Source organism: Asparagus officinalis, chromosome 5 (genome assembly GCF_001876935.1).
Source record: "Asparagus officinalis chromosome 5, Aspof.V1, whole genome shotgun sequence".
NCBI lineage: Eukaryota > Viridiplantae > Streptophyta > Magnoliopsida > Asparagales > Asparagaceae > Asparagus > Asparagus officinalis.
In genome coordinates, this window is record NC_033798.1 from 46,300,243 (window position 1) to 46,327,527 (window position 27,285).

General features: G+C 37.7%; 1 pseudogene; it reads left to right on the forward strand.

Moving 5' to 3' along the window:
* Window positions 1–27,285, forward strand: part of LOC109841789 — a 147,455-nt pseudogene that overhangs the window by 3,082 nt on the left and 117,088 nt on the right.

Here is a 27,285-nt window from a genome sequence, read left to right on the forward strand (position 1 = left end):
CTACTGTGCCAACAACCAATTATAATTTTTATTTTCATTTTAGAGGGTTATAAAAAGGGGGAGGGGAGGAGAGCTCTTGGCACACTCACGAAGAAAGAAGAGAGAGAGAGATAAAAAGAGAAGGGGAGAGAGAGAGAGAGAGAGAGCTACTGTGCCAACAACCAATTATAATTTTTATTTTCATTTTAGAGGGTTATAAAAAGGGGGAGGGGAGGAGAGCTCTTGGCACACTCACGAAGAAAGAAGAGAGAGAGAGATAAAAAGAGAAGGGGAGAGAGAGAGAGAGAGAGAGAAACGAAAGGTAAAGAGGAATGAGATTTTGGCTATGTGAAGGAACGGATAAGGATTTCAATTCCAAAGTCCAATAAAGGCAAGATCATCTTTTTCCAATCCCATCCCAGTTAATTTTTATTTTGATAGATTAAACCCTAAATTGATGAATAGAATTTTAGATCAAATCCCTAACTTATGAATTACTATTCACCATCGATGTATCTGTTTACCGCCAGAATTACTGTTGCTATTCATACGTATGGGTACTATTCATAAGTACTGTTACTATTCATACGTACTAATACTATTCATCTATTCATGAGTACTATTACTATTCATGCATATGGATACTATTCATAAATACTATTACTATTCATACACACGGATGCTATTCATAAGTACTAATATTATTCATACGGACAAGTACAATTCATAGTATCATTAGTATTTATACATGCGGTACTATTCACGAGCATGATACTCATCATAAGTACTGTTGCTATTCATACGTATGAGGCTACTGTTCACCGTGGGAGTTATCGCTCATCACCTGTGTCACTATTCACTACCGGAATTACTATTCACCACCGGTGTTATTGTTTACCATCGAAATTACTATTCACCGATAATAGATTGTAGAGCTCTACACGTTGTGCACGTTCGTCGCTGGTCGACCGATGCTTAGGGGCAGTCGACTGACATGTTAAATTGCCAATGAAGAATTTTTCCGTGCTTGTTTGGTTGTGTACACGAGGTTCAAACCGTACGTACACATGTGCGATCATGGAAGTACACGTATGGAGTTTTAGCATACACGAACCTCCGGGAGAGGATAATTTCATGTATTGATTTGACCACGATTGGGAGATGATTAGTTAGAATAGTATGTGTCTGTGTGGATACCGTTGATGAGCATAGCTCAATACTGCTTAGAGTAGTGCGTCAGTATACCATTGAAGTAGGCCATTGAGCCGTATTGGCAGGATACCTCAATAGGTAGTCCGTTCTGTATGGAGATGCGATGGGGATGCCTGAGGAGGCATTCCGTTCCGTATGGTGATGCGATGAGGCTAATGAGCCGTACCTGTAGGATGTCCGAAGAGATAGTCTGTTCCGCATGGTGATGTGATGATGCTAGTGAGCCGTATTTTCTTAGGATGCCTGAACAAGTAGTCTGTTCCGCACGATGATGCGATGAGCTATAAAACTTCGCAAGAGATAGTACTGCGAAACTTTTGACAGCTTGAGTCTTAGGCAAGACTTAATCATGAACATGGTTCATCGTTGAGTTATATTACGACGGGGTATATTGTATTGAGAGTTTTACCGGATTATGTACTTGTATCGATATCAACTTATCGGTATCAACTACCCAAGGGTAGTATGAGATGTTTGGTTGACATATATGACTTTGTCTGGTTGATATTTTATTATTGCATTTCTTTATTATTTATTCTTAGTTTGGAGTTAATATTTTGCGATTTACAATTTGAGACACATGATATATATATATGAGGTTTCCTTGTTTGAATTATTTCGCTTGACGTCTTAGTCTCGTGTTGTGGATTTCTAAATATTAACCCTATTTAGTACTGTGTAAATGATTTAGGTAGATTATGCACGTTATAAGTAGAGTCTCCATTAAATACGTTAGCCCTTCTCCTAGGGGCGGACACAGATGTTCTTTCTAAAGCGCTCTGACGTTGTTGTTGTTTTCTTATTTTTATTTTTTTCCTCTATTTTCAGGCAGTAGGCCAGAGTTTCAGAGAGCCGCAGGTTGACGGAGATTTAGCCTAGTCGTCGTCTTCCATAGATAGCCAGTTAGTGCTCCACAGTGGTTTAGTTATGACTTTAGTTTATTTTAGAGATGTATCTTAATTTGGAGGCTGAGTGCCTTTGTATTATTCAGTTGACTCTATTGTATTAGACATGCATTACTCTTATTTCAGTTTATCAGTTGTACTCTCTTTTATTTAGTTAGAACATGATTAAGTCTATTTTTATACATCTCTTCTCTATATCATGTTCATTACATTATTATCATTATTCTATCTGCTTTGTACCTACACTTGATTATTAATTGATTCTACTAGAAAGATATTACTGTGATGGTGAAACATGTTGTTGCACAGTGTTGGGTGCATGGCAGGTTTGACATCTTTGGGTTTACCTTGGACTGCAACCATGTGTGAATTTAGGGGCATCACAGTTGGTATCAGAGTTCTAGTTCCAACATCCTTAGGATATCTTGTGTCGAGTCGTGGAGCTAAGATATAATTTCCTTAGGCTCATGTATAGAGTTCCTAGGAATTCCTACATTGAGTGAGACCGTAATACGCATTACTCGAAAATTTTCGAGAAATTTTTTTTATGCCTAACTTACTTTGATTATAAAATATTTTTGAGAATACTATGTGTTATGTTTTACTATTGTTATATACTATGTTATTAGCGTGTGTGGTCTCATTTATTGTGTCTAATAAGCTCTCCTCCTGAACTTATAGATGTCAGGACGAGGACGAGGACGACGTGGATCCCGTGCTCAGGGAACTGGGCAAGCTGAGACAGAGCCCGAGACGTAGCAGGCTCCACAGTATTTGATTGACCTCCTAGCACCGATTGCAGCTAGGCTTGCAACACATGAGGAGCGCGTAGCAACTCCAAATCAGACACTGGAGGTTCCACCACCAGAAGAATCGCTTATAGCAGTACCACTATTAACCGTTGATAGGGCAATAGAGCAAGAGACCTGGCTCCGTTTGGTGAAAAGATACCAGAAGATGATGGCACCAGAGTTTTAGGGTACATTGGATACACTTACAGCTCATAAATAGAAGGATGATGTGGGGAACATTTTAGACATGCTTAACGTCAAATTAGTTCAGAAGCAGAGGTTACTAGCTTTTAGCCTCAAGGGTGATGTCGGAGGATGGTACAAACTTCAATTCACCCCAGAGTAGCGAATGACACTTACTAGTAAGGACTTCACTTATTTTTTTGATGAGCAATATGTCTCTTCCATGACAAAAGCCATGAAAGAGTTAGAGCTATCCAGATTGGAGCAGGGAGACATGTCTGTAGCTGATTATGAGAGTAAATTCATGAGCTTACTTCGATTTACGGGCATGTGACAGACAAGAGAGCGTCTGACTAAGATGATTCTGATGGGACTTCGTCCAAGCCTTCGCTGCTACCTTGTTTCTAGATGATTCTGCTCAGTTCGAGAGGTAGACGCCGCCGCCATTTCACAGGAAACAGAGACTACAATCTTTCAGAAGAACAAGGAAGGCAACTCTAAAGCAGGACATTCTGGGGACAAGGGCAAGAGATCTTTTTCAGGACCCGGACAACGTCCACAGCGGGGCAAGAATTTTCAACACCAGCAACAAGGCCCTTATAAGAAGGGATCACGGCAGGATTCGAGAGCGCCACAACGGCACAAGAATCATGGTGCTTGTTATAACTACAAAAAAATCGGACATAAAGCAAAAGATTATCACAGTGCACCAGTAGGAGGCCAGCAGGGCAAGAATCAGGGTCAGCAGCAGTAGAACCATGTGCAGGACCAAGGATAGGGCCTGCAGCTAATACTTGAGGCACCGCCAGCAGTGCCGAGGATTGAGGGACAAGTCCGTGCCATTCAGGAAATTCCATGAGGACATATAGTTTCATATGTTCCAGACACTTCAGTGCAGCAGACCGCAGCTTCAGGCATAGTGTATGCAGTCATAACTCGTGATCATGGTGCGAGTGGGACCGTCGTGGAAGGTACGTTCCTTGTAAACTCCTTCCCAGCCCGTATTCTTTTTGATGCAGAAGCTTTGTATTCTTTCATCTCCTATGATTTCATGATTAGACTCCAGCTAGTTGCATAACCTCTAGATATTCATTTGTCAGTTTCCACCCCTCTAGGTGATGTGTCACTTCTAGAGAGCATTTGTAGGGGGTGCATTATCAGCCTAGATGAGTCTGAGTTCGTGGTCGATTTGGTCATCCTGCGTATGTCCGAGTTCGATGTGATTCTTGGTATGGATTGGTTATCTTCTTACCATATTAGTATCAACTGTTTTGCGAAGACAGTCAGCTTGCGAGCATTCGATGGGTCAGAGTTGGTTGTAGCGACCACACGTTGCAACCAGTTTGAGGAGTCATTATTGCATACATCGAGGAGGTGATGATGCAGGATCGGGGTGTCGATTTGAGCGAGACATGAGTAGTCTCAAAGTATCAGGATGTCTTTCAGGATATACGTGGATTGCCTCCAGTGAGAGAGATTGAGTTTTGCATCGATTTGCAGTCGGACACAACACCGATATCTCAAGCATCTTATCGTATGGCGCCTGCTGAAATTGGGGAGCTACAAATTCAGTTAGATGAGATTTAATCTTAGGACTTTAGTCGCCGGAGTCATTCTCCGTGGGGAGTACCAGTCCTCTTCGTGAAGAAGAAGGACGACAGTATGTGCGGTTATGTATCGATTATCGCGAGTTGAATAAGGTCAAAATCCGGAACATGAATTGATTACCGAGAATTGATGACTTATTCGACCAGTTGTAGAGAACACAATATTTCTCTAAGATTGATCTTCGATCTAGTTATCACCAGTTGCGAGTTAGGGATATGGATATTTCCAAGACCACATTTTTGACTCGGTATGAGTCTTTTGAACTTTTTATCATGCCATTTGGGCTAACCAATACACCCGCAATATTCATGGATTTGATGAACCGGGTTTTTCGTCCATACTTGGACCAGTTCGTGATCGTGTTTATCGACGACATCCTCATCTACTCGAGATCGGAGGCCGAGCATGAGTAGCATCTTCGATTAGCATTGCAGACTTTACAAGAGTACCAGTTATATGCTAAGTTCAGTAAATACGAATTTTGATTATCAGAGGTCAAATTTTGGGTCATGTCATTAGCAAGGAGGGCATTACAGTTGATCCAGCTAAGGTGGAGGCAGTATTTAATTGGGAGCCGCCGAATACCATCACAAAGATTCGTTTCTTGGGTATGGCCGGCTATTATAGAAAGTTCATTTACAAGTTCATCCACGACTACTCTAAGATTACTACCCCGCTGACACGCCTTATGAAGAAGGGTGTACAGTTTATTTGGGGACTAGAGTGTCAGAAGGTCTTTGAGTCTTTGAAGGAAAAGTTGACTACAACACTAGTGTTGATCATCTCGAGCAGTGATAAGACCTTTGTTGTCTACACGGATGCATATTTGTCAGGTCTAGGAAGTGTATTGATGCAGACTCAGGGAGCGGTTGCTTACATTTCACGACAATTGAGTACTCATGAACAGAATTATCCTACTCACGACTTAGAGTTGGCAGCGGTAGTCTTCGTACTTAAAGTGTGGAGGCATTATCTTTATGGAATTCAATTCGAATTGTTTACAGACCATCAAAGTCTAAAATACCTCTTCTCTCAAAAGAAACTCAACCAGAGGCAACGATGATGGGTCGAGTTCATCAAGGATTATGAATTCGCGCTTCAGTATTACCCAGGGAAGACAAATGTCATAGCAGATGTTTTGAGTAGGAAACGTCGTCACAGGATTACAACTTTGAGGTGTTCATTGTATCGAAACATTCATACACTCAGTTAGTTTGACTTCAGACCAGCAGTCGGTGGATGCAACGTATTTTTGGGAGCATTAGTCGTACAGCCTTTGTGGATGGATATAGTGATCAATGCTCAATTAGAGGACCCTTGGATTCAAACCCGAAAGGGAGAAATTTCCAAGGAGCCCAAGACAGGTTAGACCATCGGATCGGATGGAGGTCTTCGAATGAAAGGTCGGTTCGTAGTGTCCAATAATCCGTAGTTGAAAAGGATCTGTTTGATGAGGCACACCGTACCAGGTACGCTGTGCATCCAGGCACAACCAAAATGTATAAGAACTTGAAGAGACATTTTTAGTAAAGCGATATGCGTAGGGGTATTGCGGAGTATGTACCTAAGTGTTTTACCTATCAGTAAATAAAGGCAGAACATCAGAGACCCGCAGACACCCTACAACCCTTACCCATTCCTGAGTGGAAGTGGGTAGATATTTCGATGGATTTTATTGTGGGCTTGCCAAGGTCTAACAAAGGAAACAGTTCGATTTAGGTGATTGTTGATCGGTTGACGAAGTTGGCGCACTTCTTGCCAGTGAAGACAAATTTTACGGTGGAGACTTATGCGAGGGTTTTCATTCGGGAAAATAGTACGACTGCATAGAGTTCCAGAGACGATCGTATCGGATCATGGCTTAGTTTTCACATTGTATTTCTGGAAAAAACTTTCAGAATTCTTTCGGCAGCCAGCTATCATATAGTAGTGTCTTCCACCCGTAAATAGATTGCCAAATAGAGAGGGTCAACCAAGTGTTGGAAGGCTTATTATGGGCATATGTCATCGATTTTCAGGGTAGTTTGGAGGATCATATTCCATTGATTGAGTTTGCCTACAATAATAGTTATCAATCTACTGTAGGCATGGCTTCTTATGAAGCATTATATGGGAGACCTTGTAGATCTCCGATTTGTTGGGTAGAGCCGGATGATAGCTTGCTACTTGGGCCAGAATTGGTTAGACAAACTTTAGAGAAGATAGCGTTAATTCGGGGTCATATTCTTACAGCCCAGAGTCGGCAGAAGAGTTACGCCGATCAGAGGCGACGACCATTAGAATTTCAGGTTAAAGACCATGTCTTGTTGAAGGTATCACCTATGAAAGTGTCAAACGGTTTTGCAGACTGGAAAAACTTGCCTCGAGATACATTGGTCCATTCAGGATTGTAGATCATGTTGGAACAGTCTCGTATCGATAGATCTTCCAGCATTGATGTCCGGAGTGCATGACGTCTTTCATGTTTTTATGCTCAAGAAATACTTACGCGACGAGAATCAAGAGAGAGTGTTTAATGCGCCGGATTTGGAGCTCCAGGTAAACTTGACCACCATTGAAACCCCTGTCCGCATTCTTGCCAGAGAGGACAAGAAACTTAGGAATAAAGTGATCTCGTTAGTTAAGGTCCAGTGGAATCGAAAAGGAGCTGTGAAAGTTTCTTGGGAACGCGAGGAGGATGTGTGTCACGGCTACCCACACCTGTTTGAACAGGTATATTATGAGTCATAGTACTGTTATGTTCATATAATATGTATAGCCACTTTTATACTTAACACTGGAATGTAGGTATTAACACTTAGCTCCTAATCATCCGGAACATATAGTATATATATGGGGGTTCCTTGTTTGGATTTTTCGTCCGACGTACTAGTTCCGTTTAATTAGGATTAAGTGGGAGTATTCGCATTTTAGGTTGTTAAGTGTAAATATCGCTTGTGATTCATATCTGGGGATAAATGGTACAAGATGTGTATGTGAGGGTTTTCTTGTTTGGATTATTTCCTCAACGTGCTTTTCTCGTATTATTAATCTCTAAGATACGAATGTGGAATTTCGGGGACGAAATTCTCTTTAAGGAGGGGTGAATGTAAAACCCTAAAAATTTATGAAATAATTTTTTGATGAGCTTTATTTTGATTGGTGATCATTCTGGGATGAATGGATCAGTTTGGAATTGATTTGAGATCGATTCGCAGTTTTAGCCTCGATATCGCGAGTCTACTAAAAACTTTTCTAGGCACACTAACGAAGAAAGAAGAGAGAGAGAGAGAGAGAGAGAGAGAGAGAGAGAGAGAGAGAGAGGGAGAGAGGAAGAGGATTTTGGCTATTCGAAGGAACGGATAGGGATTTCAATTTCATAGTTCAATGAAGACAAGATCATCTTTTTTAAATCCATCCTAGTTAATTTTTATTTTGATAGATTAAACCCTAAATTGATGAATATAACTTTAGATCAAATCGCTAACTTATGAATTACTATTCATCACCGATGTATCTGTCCTCCGCTGGAATTACTGTTACTATTCATACGTACGATACTAAGTATTGTAAGTATTCATTAGTATTGTTATTATTCATTCGTACGAGTACTATTCATAAATACTATAACTATTCATACATACGACACTATTCATAAGTAGTGTTACTATTCATACGGATGAGTACAACTCATAGTACAGTTACTATTTATACATACGACTATTCACGAGTACACTACTATCCATAAGTACTGCTACTATTCATATGTACTTTATACATACGACTATTCACGAGTACGCTACTATCTATACTATTCATATGTACTGATACTATTCATACGTATGAGAGTTACTATTCACTACGAGAGTTACTATTCACCGATGGTGTTACCGCTCATCACCGGTGTTACTATTCACCATCGGAATTACTATTCACTGATGGTGTTACTGTTCACCACCGGTTGTGCTGTTCAGCATCGAAATTACTACTCACTGATAATAGATTGTAGAGTTGTACACATTGTGCACTTCGTCGCTGGTCGACCGATGCTCAAGGGTAGTCGACCGACAGGTTAAATTGCTGATGAAGGATTTTTCTGTGCTTGTTTGGTTGTGAACATGAGGTTCAAACCGTACGTACACATGCACGATCATGGAAGTACACGTATAGAGTTTTAGCATACACGGACCTCTGAGAGATGATAATTTCATGTATTGATTTGACCATGACTGGGAGATGATTAGTTAGAATAGTATATGTGTTTGTATGGATACCGTTGATGAGCACAGCTCGGTACTGCTTAGAGTAGTGCATCTGTATACCATTGAAGTAGGCCGTTGAGCCATATTTGCATGATACTTGAATAGGTAGTCCGTTCCGCATGGCGATGCGATGGGGATGCCTGAGGAGGCAGTCCGTTCTGCATGGTGATGCGATGAGGCTAATGAGCCGTACTTGTAGTTGTCCGAAGAGGTAGTCCGTTCTGCATAGTGATGCGATGATGCTAGTGAGCCGTATTTTATTAGGATGCCTGAACAAGTAGTCCGTTCCGCACGATGATACGATGAGCTATAAAACTTCACAAGAGATAGTACTGCGAAACTTTTGACAGCTTGAGTCTTAGGCAAGACTTAATCATGAACATGGTTCACCGTTGAGTTATATTGCGATAGGGTATATTGTATTGAGAGTTTTACCGGATTATGTACTTGTATCCGTATCAACTACCCAAGGGTAGTATGAAATGTTTAGTTGACATATATGACTTTGTCTGGTTGATATTTTAATATTGCATTCATTTATTATTTATTCTTATTTTGGAGTTAATATTTAGCGATTTACAGTTTTTTTAAGGCACATGCATATATATCATATAATATATTATTATATATATTATATTATATATATTATATATATAATATAGTAATCATATATAATATAGTTAATTAATATGTATATATATGTATATATATATTATAATATATATATATATATTATATAATATAATATATAATATATATATATATATATATATATATATATATTAATATATATTATATATATTATATATATATATATATGAGAGTCTTTCTTGTTTGCAATTATTTCGCTCGGAGTAGTAGTCTCGTGCTTTGCTGGATTTCTTAATATTCCCCGATTTAGTCTGGGTAAATGATTTAAGTAGAGCCTGCGTTAAATACGTTAGCCCCTTCACCTAGAGGCGGACGAAGATGTTCTTGCTAAAGCGCTTTGACGTAGTTGTTGTTTTCTTTTTTTTTATTTCTCTTTCTTTTTAGATAGCGAGTCAGAGTTTCGGAGAGCCGCAGGTTGACGAAGATTTAGCCTAGTTGCCGTCTTCCATAGATAGCCAGTTAGTGCCCCACAATGGTTTAGTTATGACTTTAGTTTATTTTAGAGATGTATTTCATTTTGGAACCTGAGTGCATTTGTATTATTCAGTTGACTCTATTGTATTAGATATGCATTACTCTTATTTCAGTTCATCAGTTGTACTCTCTTTTATTCAGTTGGAACATGATTAAGTCTATTTTGGACATCTCTTCTCTATATCATGTTCATTGCATTATTATCTTTATTCTATCTGCTTTGTACCTACACTTGATTATTAGTTGATTCCACTAGAAAGATATTACTGTGATGGTGAAACATGTTTTTGCATAGTATTGGGTGCATGACAGGTTTGACATCTTTGGGTTCACCTTGGACTGTAGTCATGTGTGAAATCAGGAGTGTAACAACATCGGATCTCGGTCTATTACGAGCTCTAGGTGCAGAATTATCGCCATCGGATTCGTGATCAACATCGGTAGGAGTAGAAGGAGTAACTGTAGCTCCTGTAGTAGGAGTACTTGGACTCATTTCAACATCGGGAGTTGGGATTTGCCCTTCAAAGTCAGAGAAGGAAGCCATTTAATTGAAGAATTAAAGAACAAAAATAAGCATTAGAGAGTATTAGAGAGAAGTAGATGACTTTTAGATGGGAAAAACAAATGAAAACTCCCTCTATTTATAGAGGCAGCCCCCTAGCCAAATGACCAAAATACCCTCAAATTTTGGCCGTTTTTATCGTTTTTGGGGGTATTTTGGTCAAAATCACAAATATGGTCAAAATCACCATGCGGAACGGACTACCTCTTCGGGCATCCTATAGGTACGGCTCATTAGCCTCATCGCATCACCATATGGAATGGATTGCCTCCTCACGCATCCTCATCACATCACCATGCGTAACGGACTACCTATTCTGGTATCCTACAAATACGGCTCAACGAACTACTTTAACGGTATACCGACGCACTACTCTAAGCAGTACTCAGTTGTGCTCATCAACGGTATCCATACAGACACATATACTATTCTAACTAATCATCTCCCAGTCATGGTCAAATCAATACATGAAATTATCCTCTCTCGGAGGTCCGTGTGTGCTAAAACTCCATACGTGTACTTCCATGATCACGCATGTATACGTACAGTTTGAACCTCGTGTTCACAACCAAACAAGCACGAAAAAATCTTTTATCAGCAATATAACTTGTCGGTCGACTGCCCTTGAGCATCGGTCGACCAACGACAAACGTGTACAATGTGTAGAACTCTACAATCTATTATCAGTGAATAGTAATTTCGATTGTGAACAACATCACCGGTGGTAAATAGTAATTCTGATGGTGAATAGTGACATCGGTGATAAGCGTTAACACCGATGGTGAATAGTAACTCTCGCGGTGAACAGTAACTCCCGTGCGTATGAATAGTACCCTAGTATGAATAGCAGTAGTACTTATGACTAGTATTGTACTCGTGAATAGTACCATATGTATAAATAGTGATAGTGCTATGAATTGTACTCGTCCGTATGAATAGTAACAGTACTTATGAATAGTACTGTTTGTATGAATAATACCTCATACCTATGAATAGTAATAGTACTTATAAATAGTACAACATACGTATGAATAGTAACAGTAATTCTGACGGTGGACAGATACATCGGTGGTGAATAATAATTCATAAGTTAGGGATCTGATCTAAAATTTTATTCATCAATTTAGAATTAAATCTATCAAAATAAAATGAACTGGGATGGGATTGGAAAAGATGATCTTGCATTTATTGAACTCTGGGATTGAAATCTCTATTCGTTCCTTCGAATAGCCAGAATCCCCTTCCTTTTTCCCTTTCTTTTCTTTCTTTTTCTCTCTCCCTCTATTCTCTCTTCTCTCTCTCTCTCTCTCTCTCTCTCTCTCTCTCTTCTTTCTTTGTGAGTGTGCCAAGAACTCTCCTCCCCTCCCCTTTTTTATAACCCTCAAAAATAATAAAATAATTATAATTGGTTGTTGCACAACACCGTTTTGAAATTCTAAAATCCATGGTGAAAATCTCACATCTATTTGATCAATAAAAAAACTTATTAAAAATATAAATACGACAGATGCCAACAGACTCGCGATACCGTCTCAAAACAGTGTTTCAATCTCCGTCGTCAGAACACAACGAAACTTTAACCACAACACGGTCTTGACATTATAAGATCAATGGTGTAAATCTCGTACCCATCTGATCAAAAGAAAAATTACTAAAAATAAATTAGTAATAGTTTTCAGTTGACTCGCGATACCGAGGCTGAAACTGCGAATCGATCCCAAATTGATTCCAAACTGATCCATTCATCCCAGAATAATCACCAATCATAATAAAGCTTATCAAAAATTATTTTACAAATTATTAGGGTTTTACATTCACCCCTCCTTAAAGAGAATTTTGTCCCCAAATTCTCTTTAAAGATTAATAATACGAGAAAAACACGTTGAGAGAATAATCCAAACAAGGAAACCCTCATATATACATCTCGTACCATTAATCCCCAGATATGAATTACAAGCGATATTTATACTTAATAATCTAAAATGTGATATAATCCACTTAATCGCCTAATTAAATAGAATTAGTACGTCGGGCAAAAAACCAAACAGGAACCCACGCATATATATATATATAATATATTTTAATTATTTATTTATATATATATATATATATATAATATATATATATATATATATATATATATATATATTATATATATATATATAATATATATATATATATTATATATATATATATATATATATATATAATATATATATAATATATATGCATATGCTTCGCGAATGATTAGGAGCTAAGTGCTAATACCCACATTCTAGCGTTAATTATAAATGCAGCTATATAGATAATATGAACATAACAGTACTATGACTCATAATATACATGTTCAAACAGGTGTGGGTAGTCGCGACACACATCCTCCTCGCGCTCCCAAGAAGCTTCCTCAGCTCCTTTTTGATTCCACTGGACCTTGACTAACGAGATCATTTTATTCATATGTTTCTTGACCTCTCTGGCAAGAATGCGGATAGGGGTTTCAATGGTGGTCAAGTCTGCCTGGAGCTCCAAATCCGGTGCATTAAACACTCTCTCTTGCTCCTCGTCGCGTAAGTGTTTCTTAAGCATATAAACATGAAAGACGTCATGCACTCCAGACATCGACCCTGGAATATCTAATCGGTACGAGACAGTTCCAACACAATCTACAATCCTGAATGCACCAATATATCTCGGGGCAAGTTTTCCCCGTCTGTCAAACCATTTGACACCTTTCATAGGTGATACCTTCAACAAGACATAGTCTCCAATTTGAAATTCTAAGGGTCGTCGCCTCTGATCGGCGTAATTCTTCTGCCGACTCTGTGGTGCAAGAATACGGCCCCGAATTAACGCTATCTTCTCTAAAGTTTGTCTAACCAATTATGGCCCAAGTAGAAAGCTATCATCTGGCTCTACCCAACAAATCAGAGATCTACAAGGTCTCCCATATAATGCTTCATAAGGAGCCATGCCTCTAGTAGATTGATAACTATTATTGTAGGCAAACTTAATCAATGAAATATGATCCTCCCAACTACCCTGAAAATCAATGACACATACCCGCAACATGTCTTCCAACACTTGGTTGACCCTTTCTGTTTGGCCATCTGTTTGCGGGTGGAAGACACCACTATATAATAGCTGACTACCGAAAGAATTCTAGAAGCTTTTCCAGAAATACCATATGAAAACTAAGCCGAGATCCGATATGATCGTCTCTGAAACTCCATGTAATCGTACTATCTCCCGAATGAAAACCCTCGCATAAGTTTTCGTCATAAAATTCGTCTTCACTAGTAAGAAGTGCGCCGACTTCGTCAACCGATCAACAATCACCCAAATCGAATTGTTTCCTTTGTTAGACCTTGGCAAGCCCACAATAAAATCCATCGAAATATTTGTCCACTTCCACTCAGGAATGGGTAAGGGCTGTAAGGTGCTTGCGGGTCTCTGATGGTCTGTCTTCACTTGCTGACAGGTAAAACACTTCGCTACATACTCTGCAATACCCCAACGCATACCGCTCCACCAAAAATGTCTCTTCAAGTCCTTATACATTTTGGTTGTGCCTGGATGCATAGTGTACCTGGTACGGTGTGCCTCATCAAACAGATCTTTTTTCAACTGCGGATTATCGAGCACTACTAACCGGCCTTTCATTCGAAGACCTCCACCCAATCTGATGGTCCAATCTGCCTTAGGCTCCTTAGAAATTTCTCCCTTTCGGGTTTGAATACAAGAGTCCTCTAATTGAGCATTGATCACTCTATCCATCCATGAAGGTTGTACGGCTAATGCTCCTAAAAATGCGCTGCATCCACCGACTGCTGGTCTGAAGTCAAACTGACTGAGTGTATGAAGGTCTCGATACAACGAACACCTCAAAGTTGCAATCCTATGATAATGCTTCCTACTCAAAGCATCTGCTATGACGTTCGCCTTCCTTGGATAATACTGAAGCGTGAATTCATAATCCTTGATGAACTCGACCCATCGCCGTTGCCTCTAGTTGAGTTCCTTCTGAGAGAAGAGGTATTTCAGACTTTGATGGCCTGTAAACAATTCGAATTGAACTCCATAAAGATAATGCCTCCACACTTTAAGTGCGAAGACTACCGCTACTAACTCTAAGTCGTGAGTGGGATAATTCTGCTCATGAGTCCTCAACTGTCTGAAATGTAAGCAACCTCTCTCTGAGTCTGCATCAATATACCTCCTAGACCCGACAAAGATGCATCAGTGTAGACAACGAAGGTTTTATCACTGTTCGGGATGATCAACACTAGTGCAGTAGTCAACTTTGCCTTCAAAGTCTCAAAGACCTTCTGACACTCCAGTCCCCAAACAAACTATACACCCTTCTTCGTAAGGCGTGTCAACAGGGTAGTAATCTTAGAGAAGTCCTGAATGAACTTCCTATAATAGCCGGCCAGACCCAAGAAACTACAAATCTCTGTGACGGTCTTCGGCGGCTCCCAATTAAGTATTGCCTCCACCTTGGCTGGATCAACTGCAATGCCCTCTTTACTAATGACATGGCCCAAAAATCTGACATTTGATAGCCAAAATTCGAATTTGCTGAACTAAGCATATAACTGGTGCTCCCACAAAGTCTGTAATGCCAATCGAAGATGCTGCTCATGCTCGGCCTCCGATCTCAAGTAGATGAGGATGTCGTCGATAAACACGATCACGAACTGGTCCAAGTATGGATGGAAAACCCGGTTTACCAAATCTATAAATATTGCGGGTGCATTGGTTAGCCCAAATAGCATGGTAAGAAATTCAAAAGACCCATACTGAGTTAAAAATGCTGTCTTGAAAATATCCATCTCTCTAACTCGCAACTGGTGATAACCAGATCGATGATCAATCTTTGAGAAATATTGTGCTCCTGCTAACTGGTCGAATAAGTCATCAATTCTTGGTAGTGGATACATGTTCCGGATGGTAACCTTATTCAACTCGCGATAATCGATACACAACCGCATATTGCCGTCCTTCTTCTTGATGAAGAGAATCGGTGCTCCCCATGGAGAATGACTCCGGCGAATAAAGCCTTGAGATAAAAGCTCATCTAACTGAATCTGTAGCTCTCTCAATTCAATAGGCTCCATACGACAAGGTGCTCGGGATATCGGTGCTGTGTCCGACTATAACTCGATGCAAAACTCAACTTCTCTCATTGGAGGCAATTTAGGTATATCCTAAAAGACATCTTAATACTCTGAGACTACTCGTATCTCATTCAAATCGACACCCCGATCCCGCATCATCACCTCCTCGACGTATGCTAGAAATAACTCCGTAAACTGGTTGCCACGTGTGGTCACTACAACCAACTCTGACCCATCGAACGCTCGCAAGCTGACTATCTTCGGAAAACAGTTGATACTAATATGGTAGGAAGATAACTAATTCATACCAAGAATCACATCGAACTCGGACATACGCAGGATGACCAAATCGACTACGAACTCAGACTCATCTAGGCTGATAATGCATCTCCTACAAATGCTCTCTAGAAGTGACACATCACCTAAAGGGGTGGAAACTAACAAATGAATATCTAGACGTTGTGCAACTAGCTGGAGTCTAATCATGAAATCATAGGAGATGAAAGAATGCGAAGCTTCTGCATCCAAAAGAATACGGGCTGGGAAGGAGTTTACAAGGAACATACCTTCCATGATGGTCCCACTCGCACCATGATCACGAGTTATGATTGCATACACTCTGCCTGAAGTTACGGTCTGCTGTGCCGAAGTGTTTGGATGAAACTATATGTCCTTGTGGAATTTCCTGAATAGCACGAACCAGTCCCTCAATCCTCGGCACTGCTGGCGGTGCCTCAAGTCTCAGCTGCAGGCCTTATCCTCGGTCCTGCACATGGTTCTACTGCTGCTGATCCTGATTCTTGCCCTGCTAGCCTCCTACTGGTGCACTGCGATAATCTTTTGCTTTATGTCCGATCTTTTTGCAGTTATAACAAGCACTATGAATCTTGCGTCGTTGTGTCGCTCTCGAATCCTGTTGCGATCCCTTCTTATAAGGGCCTTGCTGCTGGTGTTGAAAACTCTTACCCCGCTGTAGAGGTCGTCCGGGTCCTGAAAAAGATCTCTTGCCCTTACCCTTGTCCCCAGGTTGTCCTGCTTTAGAGTTTCCTTCCTTGTTCTTCTGAAAGATTGTAGTCTCTGTTTCCTGTGAAATGGTGGCGGCGGCTTCCTCTCAAACTGAGCGGAATCGTCTAGAAACAAGATAGCGGCGAAGGCTTGGGTGAAGTCCCATCAGAAACATTTGAGTCTGACACTCTCTTGTCTGTCACATGCTAGTAAATCGAAGTAAGCTTATGAATTTACTCTCATAATTAGCTACAGACATGTCTCCCTGCTCCAATCTGGATAGCTCTAACTCTTTCATGGCTTTTGCCGTGGAAGAGACATACTGTTCGTCAAAAAAATAAGCAAAGTCCTCCCAAGTAAGTGTCATTCGTTGCTCTGGGTGAATTGAAGTTTGTACCATCCTCCGGCATCACCCTTGAGGTTGAAAGCTGCTAAACTCTGCTTCTGAACTGAGTCGACGTTAAGCATGTCTAGGATGTTCCCCACATCTTCCTTCCATTTATGAGCTGCGAGTGAATCCGATGTGCCCTGAAACTCTGGTGCCCTCATCTTCTGGTATATTTCCACCAAACGGAGCCAGGTCTCTTGCTCGGTGGCCCTATCAATGGTTGATAGTGGTACTGCTGTAAGCGATTCTTCTAGGTGGAACCTTTGGTGTCTGATTTGGAGTTTCTACGTGCTTCTCAAGTGCTACAAGCCTGGCCGCAATCGGCGTCAGGAGGTCAATCAAATACTGTGGAGCCTGTTACAGCTCGGGCTCTAGCTCAGCTTGTCCACCTCCCTAAGCACGGGATCCACGTCGTCCTCATCCTCGTCCTGAGATCTATAAGTTTAGGAGGAGAGCTTATTAGACACAGTAAATGAGACCACACACGTTAATAACATAGTACATAACAATAGTAAAACATAACACATAATATTCTTTGAAAATACTTTATAATCAAAGTAAGTTAGGCATAAAAAAATTTTCTCAAAAATTTTCGAGTTTCACGTATTACGGCCTCACTCAATCTAGGAATTCCTAGCGCACCTTATACATGAGCCCTAAGGAAACTCTATCCTAGCTCCACGATTCGTCACAGGATATCCTAAGGATGCTGGAACTAGAGATGTGATACCAACTGTGACGCCCATAATTTCACACATGGTTACAGTCCAAGGTGAACTCAAAGATATCAAACCTGCCATGCACCCAACACTGTGCAACAACATGTTTCACCATCACAATAATATCTTTCTAGTGGAATCAACTAATAATCAAGTATATGTACAAAACAGATAGAATAAAGATAACAATGCAATGAACATGATATAGAGAAGAGATGTCCAAAAAAATTAATCATGTTCCAATTGAATAAAAGAGAGTACAACTGATGAACTGAAATAAGAGTAATGCATCTCTAATACAATAGAGTCAACTTAATAATACAAAGGCACTCAGCCTCCAAAATGAAATACATCTCTAAAATAAACTAAAGTCATAACTAAACCACTATGGAGCACTAACTGGCTATCTATGGAAGACGGCAACTAGGCTAAATCTCCGTCAACCTGCAGCTCTCCGAAACTCTGACCCGTTGCTTGAAAAGAAAAAAAAAGAAAACAATAACAGCGTCAGAGCACTTTAGCAAGAACATCTCTGTCCGCCCACAGGGAAGGGCTAACGTATTTCATAGAGTCTCTATCTATAAAGTGCATAATCTACCTAAATCATTTACCCAGTACTAAATAGAGTTAATATTTAGAAATCCATAACACGAGACTAGTACGTCGAGCGAAATAATCCAAACAAGGAAACCCTTATTTATATACTATGTGTCCCAAATTGTAAATCACTAAATATTAACTCCAAACTAAGAAAAATAATAAAGGAATGCAATACTAAAATATCAACCAGACCAAGTTATATATGTCAACCAAACATCTCATACTACCCTTGGGTTGTTGATACGGATGCAAGTACATAATCCGGTAAAACTCTTAATACAATATACCTCGTCACAATATAACTCAACAGTGAACCATGTTCATGACTAAGTCTTGCCTAAGACTCAAGCTGTCAAAAGTTTCACAATACTATCTCTTGTAAAGTTTTATAGCTCATCGCATCATCGTGCAGAACGGACTACCTGTTCAGGAATCCTAAGAAAATACGGCTCACTAGCGCCATCACATCACCATGCGGAGCCCTCTTTGGGCATCCTATAGGTACAGCTCATTAGCCTCATCGCATCACCATGCGGAATGGACTGCCTCCTTAGGCATTCCTATCGCATCACCATGCGGAACGGACTACCTATTCATGTATCTTGTAAATACGGCTCAACGGACTACTTCAACGGTATACTAACCCACTACTCTAAGCAGTACTGAGCTGTGCTCATCAACAGTATCCATACAGACACATATACTATTCTAACTAATCATCTCCCAGCCGTTGTCAAATCAAAACATGAAATTATCCTCTCCCGGAGGTCCATATGTGCTAAAACTCTATGTGTGTACTTCCATGATCGCGCATGTGTACATACGGTTTGAACCTCGTGTTCACAACCAAACAAGCACGAAAAAATCCTTCATCATCAATTTAACATGTCAGTCGACTGCCCTTGAGCATCGGTTGACTAGAGACGAACGTTCACAACGTGTAGAACTCTACAATCTATTATCGATGAATAGTAATTTCGATGGTGAACAGCACCACCGGTGGTGAACAGTAACACCGGCGGTGAATAGTACTTCCGATGGTGAATAGTGGCGCCGTTGATGAGCGTTAACACCGGTGGTGAATAGTAACTCCGTACGTATGAAAAACAATAGTACTTGTGAATAGTATCATGCTCGTGAATAGTACCGTATGTATAAATAGTAACAGTACTATAAATTGTACTTGTCTGTATGAATAGTAACAGTACTTATGAATAGTACCATACATGCGAATAATACTCGTATGCATGAATAGTACTCGTACGTATGAATAGTACTCGTATTTATGAATAGTGATGATAATTCCGGCAGAGGACAGATACATCGGTGGTGGATAGTAATTCATAAGTTGGATGTGATCTAAAGTTCTATTCATCAACTTAGAGTTTAATCTATAAAAATAAAAATTAACTGGGATGTGATTGGAAAACGATGATCTTGCCTTTATTGAACTCTGGAATTGGAATCCCTATCCATTCCTTCGAATAGCCAAAATCTCCTTTTTCTTCTCTCTCTTTCCCCCTTCTCTTTCTCTCTCTATTCTTTCTTCGTGAGTGTGCTCAGAGGCTCTCCTCCCCTCCCCCTTTTTATAACCCTCTATAAGAAAAAAAAATATAATTGGTTGTTTGCAGAGTAAAGATTAGGCAGTGTTGGGTCCACCAAAGTGGATAGGAAATAGTGTGTCCACCAAAGTTTTTAACCACTCATATTGCCTAGGGATCCTTATATTATATAATAATATGTTTTATATTAATAAATGTGTGGCTACAAACTTTGGTGGACATCAACTTAAGTTGATAGGAGTCTTGCTCTCTCTCTATATATATATATATATATAATATTATTTAAAAATAGAATTTCAGACTCCGTCCGTATGAATAGTAACAGTACTTATTAATAGTAAAGTTTGTATGAATAGTAATAGTACTTATGAATAGTATCCCCGTACGTATGAATAGTAACAGTAGTTCCGACGGTGGACATATACATCGGTGGTGAGTAGTAATTCATAAGTTAGGGATTTGATCTAAAGTTTTATTCATCAATTTAGAGTTAAATCTATCAAAATAAAAATGAACCGGGATGGGATTGGAAAAAGATAATCTTGTCTTTATTGAACTCTAGAATTGAAATCCCTATTCGTTCTTTCGAATAGCCAAAATCCCCTTCCTTTTTCCCTTTCTTTTCTCTCTCTCTCTCTCTCCCTCTCTCTTTCTTCGTGAGTGTGCCAAGAGCTCTCCTCCCCTCCCCCTTTTTATAACCCTTTAAAAATAATAAAATAATTATAATTGGTTGTTGGCATAGTAAAGATTAGTCAGTGTTAGGTGAGTAATTATATATATATATATATTTAAAAATAGGATTTCAAAAAACAAAAAAAATTTACCCACAACACCGTCTTGAAATTCTAAGATCAATGGTGTAAATCTCACATTCATCTGATCAATAGAAAAATTATTAAAAATTTAAATACGACAGATGCTAAAAGACTCGCGATACCGTCTCAAAATAGTATTTCAGTATCCGTCGTCAGAACACAACAAAACTTTAACCGCAGCACGGTATTGACATTCTAAGATTAATGGCGCAAATCTTGTGCACATTTGATTAACAGAAAAATTTCTAAAAATAAAATAATAATAGTTTTCTGTAGACTTGCGATATCAAGGTTGAAACTATGAATCGATCTCAAACCGATTCCAAACTGATCCATTCATCTCATAATGATCACCAATCATAATCAAGCTTATCAAAAATTATTTCACAAATTTTTAGGATTTTACAGATGTGTGGGACTTCTTCGAGAAGATAGAACTCACCAGGGATAAACACGGTAGGCTTCTCACCCAGAAGGCTAAGTGTGCATTGTGCGGCCATATTTTTCAAGCTCATCATAAAAGAGGCATCAACCACCTCAAACGCCATTTACAAAAACACAACAAAGGTCAGACAACGCCTCTAGGTGATATCTGACAATCTTTACTCTCTCAATCCTCATATTCTGGTAGTTTCGGTAGTTGGAACTATGACGCAGTTAGAGCTAAGAAATGCGCATTAGGTTTATTATTCTTTAAAACATTCCTTTTAAATTAGTAGAAGATGATGACTTTGAAAATAAGTTTATAGATGGTTTTTATCCTGCATTTAAAAAAATTTCTCGTCAAACTTGTCAACGTGATATTTTGAAATATTATCACGAGGAACAAACAAAAATAATTTCTTCTTTTCAAAGTTTAAACTGTAAATTTTCTTAACTTCTGATATTTAGACATCTAGAGTACAAACTAGTTATTTATGTATCACAACACACTACATTGAATATAATTGGTAAATGTTTAAAAGAATTATTTCTTTTATTGCATTTGATGATTCGCATAGTAGTATTAATATTGCAAAATTAATAATAAAAGAACTTATAAAATTAGAAATTTCAGAAAAAATATTTTCTTTATCACTAGATAATGCAAGTAATAGTAATGTAGTTTTTGATTATATTAAATTATCTTTGTTATTGGCATGTCATGGTGATATTTTTCACATTAGATGTATGTTTCATATTTTAAATTTAATTGTTCAAAGTACATTTGGTGAAACTAAATCCATGATAGAAAAGGTTAGGACAATAGTTTATGCTCATAATGCTTCTGAACAAAGACTTCAAAGATAAAAACAATTGTGTAAAAGAAAAATTTTTAAACCCAAATTAATTCCAAAAGATGTAGACCATAGGTGGAATTCTACTTATGCAATGTTAAATGTAGCAATAGAGTATAAAGAAATTATAAATGATTTTATTACTTTCTATACTTATTGTTCTAGCTTTGGAATATGTATGGAAAAACTGAGGATGAATGGTCAGTTATATATAGTGTGAAAGAGATGTTATAATTTTGTTTATGATGCTATGTTATTATCTCGTTGTTATTATCCAACTATTATTCAAGCTGCTTTACAAGTTTTAAATATTCAAAAAATTTAATAATTATCGTATGAATAATTATTTTAGAAATATGATTTTTCAAATGGAAAGTAAATTTAATAAGTATTTTAGACCTATTCCTATTATTTTTGGTTTGGGGGTTCTTACCGATCCATGTTTGAAGGATATTGGCCTTCGAAGTTTGTTAAATTCTTTGTATTGCAACATGATAATAGACACTGATGATGGTCAAACTATTACTGCTCTTACTCATCATAATACTATTATAATTTATTTTCAAAGATTATATGATGAGTATACATCTAGATATGGTGTCAGTACACATTAGTCTATAGCTTTTGCTTCTACGAGTTCAAGTCAGGGCAAATGTAAGAATTTTGATAGGGAGTTATTGATAGCTTAGCTAACTGGTAGATCTGGATCTGGATCATCAATGGAAGTTTCTGAAATTAAATAGTATTTAACTGCATCTTTAGTTAAAAGTCAAAATAATAGTTTCGATATTTTGCAATTGTGGAGAGTATATTGAACAGTTTCATATCTTATACTTTTCATCATGACTCGTGACTTACTAATAGTGCAGGTTTTCACGGTAGGTTCGGAATCCGCCTTCAACACAGCAAGATGTTTGATCGATGACCACAAGACATCGTTAGATCTGTATACCGTATATGCGGTAATGTATCTACAAGATTGGTGGAGGTGCGAGAAGAAAACTTAAAGCATCGATCAGATAGCCAGTATTGAAGATAAACTTGAAGAGTTGGGAATAGCAGATAGAGATAAAGAGTAGAAATTATTCATTAGTGAAGAGTTGGGAATAGCAGATAGAGATAAAGAGTAGAAATTATTCATTAGTTTGTAATTTTTATTTCTTAGCTGAAAATTTGTGATAAATTATTTTAAAGAGTAGAAATTATTCATTAGTTTGTAATTTTTATTTCTTAGCTGAAAATTTGTGATAAATTATTTTTAAAAGAGTTGCAAATGATAATGATATAGATAGGTGCCAACCTAGTTGGGATGTATTCATCTATTGTGATGCAACAAATTCCAAAATAAAATTTTGTAATTGTTAGTGATTAACTGATTATTAATAAAGAATTTATTTTTATTATTTTAATTTCTATAATTTTTTGTATTTGTAAATTATATAATTACAAGTGATTAATAATATGATTGATTTTTTTATCAAAATTTCGTTTAATTTATTGTTATTTACTCTTGAATTTTTTTAACCAAAAAAAAGAAAAAAACTGGGCCCTGGTCTAAACCCCGGGTTTGCCTGCTCGAGTCCCGTTTAAACCGGGCCCGGCCGGGCCGGCCCATTTGGATAGGCCTCATCAGTAAGTAACAGAAACTTATGTGAACTAAATTTCTATGTAGTTAACCATTCCATGGACAAAATATTCACTTAATTCATAACGCAACTGCGAGAATAATTTGTTGACAAGATTCTAGCAGGCGTATCTTATTTGCTTTTAGGCATCATTCAGACGATAAGTATTTGAAGGTGAACCGGGTATAGTTTTTTGAATATTGGGTCAAGTCCTTTTAAGAGTACTTCATTTGGTAGGGTTCAGTTGCAGTTCACCGAGGTGCTCTTTTAGTTCTTTTAGTTGAATTAGATTCTTGCTTTTGCAGTGGCGGATCTAGAGCCTTTTTAGTGGTGGTTCAAAATATGTGTTAATTTTTTTGTTCGAACAATATCCCTTTGATGCAATGATACTATAAAAACGTCCTTGTAAAATTACATAAAGTAAATCTATTACATACGATTAATGAATGTATAAATTTTCATCCTAAGTAAACTAACTAAATCATTTGACATTAGCATACAAGCTTGGACTTAAGACTCTATACTTATGTGAGAGAGAGGGATGATGTGATACTAATTTCTTGTTAATTTATCTTCTATATTAAAGAAGCTTTATTATGTGAATTGTGAAATGTATAGTTTTTATGGAGGTTAACAATCAAAACAAATGGTAGATATATATTTGAGGTAGATATATATTTGAGGTGGGATTGCATAACAAATGGTAGATATATATTTGCAAAATTTCAGGTGGTTCAAGTGAACCACTTTGAACGTGAATAGGTCCGCCACTGTGCTTTTGCCACTAAATTTCTTTCGTTGTCTTATAGTCTTTGATTGACTATTTTGATCGTTCATCAGCATCAGGTGACCAGCATCATGTACTTCATATGTACATGTCTTCTTTTTGGGAGGATGTAACTATGGTGTTCTCTTTTCAGATTATACTTTTCGAAAATACAACCATGTGTAATCTACGTTCTATGATATGCCGTAGGTTTTATTTTATAATCAAGTCATACAATTTTGCCTTCCCCTTCCACAGTGGCGGATCTAGAGCCTTTTTAGTGGTGGTTCAAAATATGTGTTAATTTTTTTGTTCGAACAATATCCCTTTGATGCAATGATACTATAAAAACGTCCTTGTAAAATTACATAAAGTAAATCTATTACATACGATTAATGAATGTATAAATTTTCATCCTAAGTAAACTAACTAAATCATTTGACATTAGCATACAAGCTTGGACTTAAGACTCTATACTTATGTGAGAGAGAGGGATGATGTGATACTAATTTCTTGTTAATTTATCTTCTATATTAAAGAAGCTTTATTATGTGAATTGTGAAATGTATAGTTTTTATGGAGGTTAACAATCAAAACAAATGGTAGATATATATTTGAGGTAGATATATATTTGAGGTGGGATTGCATAACAAATGGTAGATATATATTTGCAAAATTTCAGGTGGTTCAAGTGAACCACTTTGAACGTGAATAGGTCCGCCACTGCCCTTCCAGTTTTCGTAGGGATCTCATTGTATCTGATTCTGAGTTTTATGTAGTTTTATACTTCGAGCACACGGGGGATAATTTCTTACCAACGTTCTAACAGCCTTAAAACTAAATTGATCGGTTGCAGATTCTAGTCAATTCCTTTTCTCTGAAAATAATTTATTTCTGTACACTATCAGAAAGCAACAGGAATCTGCTCATCGTGTTGGATTCATTTTGTTCTTTTGTTTTGAGCCGTTTCAGCAAATTATGTACACAGAAACTTGTGAAAGCTTGGCCATTGTATTATCAGCAATAATTGAGAGCAAAATGGTATGTTACATTAATTACCAAATTAATGGTCCAAAATGATTGACTCCTCTCCTCCTAAATTCGCCTTACAATTCCATTTTTATTGAGAAACACATTAACTCTGTACAAGGACATCAACCTATTCCCAGCTAACACGCACTAACCGCATACGTAGACTAGGTATTATTTTGCTGATAAGCTCAATATATTGATGAAAATTGAGTGCTAACTTCCCTTGGAATTAAGAAATCTTATTTCCTTTCTATAATTCAATGATCAATAATTGTTTGGACAGTAGCGAAATTCAGATTATAGCGCAACAACACTTTTTAGTTGATGATCAGATGCAGGAAGATCTTGGATGAGTCATGTTCTGATCTCTAGAACATTAGAATTACTCGGGTGTTGGAATTAAAAGTTAGATTTGTTGCTTTGGCTTTCTTCCAAATAAAATATGAAGAGTACATCTACGCAAACATAAATCAACAGGGGTCAGTTTTGGACTGAGTCGGTCTTTAACCAACTTGTGCTTTAGTTCCATGGCTGATTTTGGGTCCTTTTCCCTGAATACTTCATTTGAGTATATCCACATCATTCAAGGGGAAGTAAATATGATCTCTTTGTAAAGGCGTCTTAAACCCATATAGAGAAGGTCAAAGGGACAGATACTTGGAACATTCTTTCCGATGTGGAGTGCAACTGTAGTCCTTTAATAACTTGAATTGCAAGTGCAATGCCTTGATAGTACTTACCCTATTCATATCCGCTTACCAATTACAGATAATGATATGAATATTAATATATCCATTGGTAAGAAAATTCACGTCATTATCCACTAAAATCAGATACGGAAACAGATATACAAGCAGATACGCAAACATATATACATATGGATACAAAATGAATATGAGATAATATTGAAAAAAAATGGTTCGTACAATACAAAAGAGTTCATTAAAATGTTCGTTATATTTGAAAGCCTCAGACTAGATCTCTTGATCATCGAAATTAACCTTAAATAAACTAAGGATTAAAACTGCTGCAAATGTACGATCAACATATATTCGGACATTTCAGTTATGGATCTGGATATTTCATAAAATATCTATATTTGTAATTTACTATAAGATATAGAATTTAGTAACCATATCCATATCCTAATGAATTTAGAATTTAGTAAATATCTTTAATCATATTCTATCAGATATGGAATTTAGTAACCATATCTATATCCTAACGAATGGGTACAAATATTTTCTCGATACAGATATTATTTTTCATATTCTATCTGATATAGAATGCAGTGATGACTTAGTAAGTTTGCCTTCTGATGAAGATGAAATAGACATTTCAAGAAAATAACATCATCAATTCAATGAGGAGAACGACTCGTGTGATCCAAATTTAAGAATGGAATGCAATTTGCAAACCCAAAGTTTAGGACACTTGTCAGATATGCTGCAGTATTGAATGACTTTGATGTTGTTTACTAAAGGAATGAAGGTGCTAGAATAATTGTTGTTTGTATGAAAGAAGAGTGTCCATGGAGATGCTATGTGACTTGGAATTCAACTCTCATTGCATGGAAAATTTAATCGCTACATGATCAACATACCTGTGAGAGGGTATATGAAAATGCACAAGCATCATCTAATTAGCTTGCAAAGAGGTGTCTTCTTGAAATAAAAGACAACCCAAAATGGCCCATTGATTCTTTGAGAAAAACCATTCAAAAAGATTTTAAAATTGAGGGTACTAAATCTAGGGTTATTAGGGCAAGAAAGA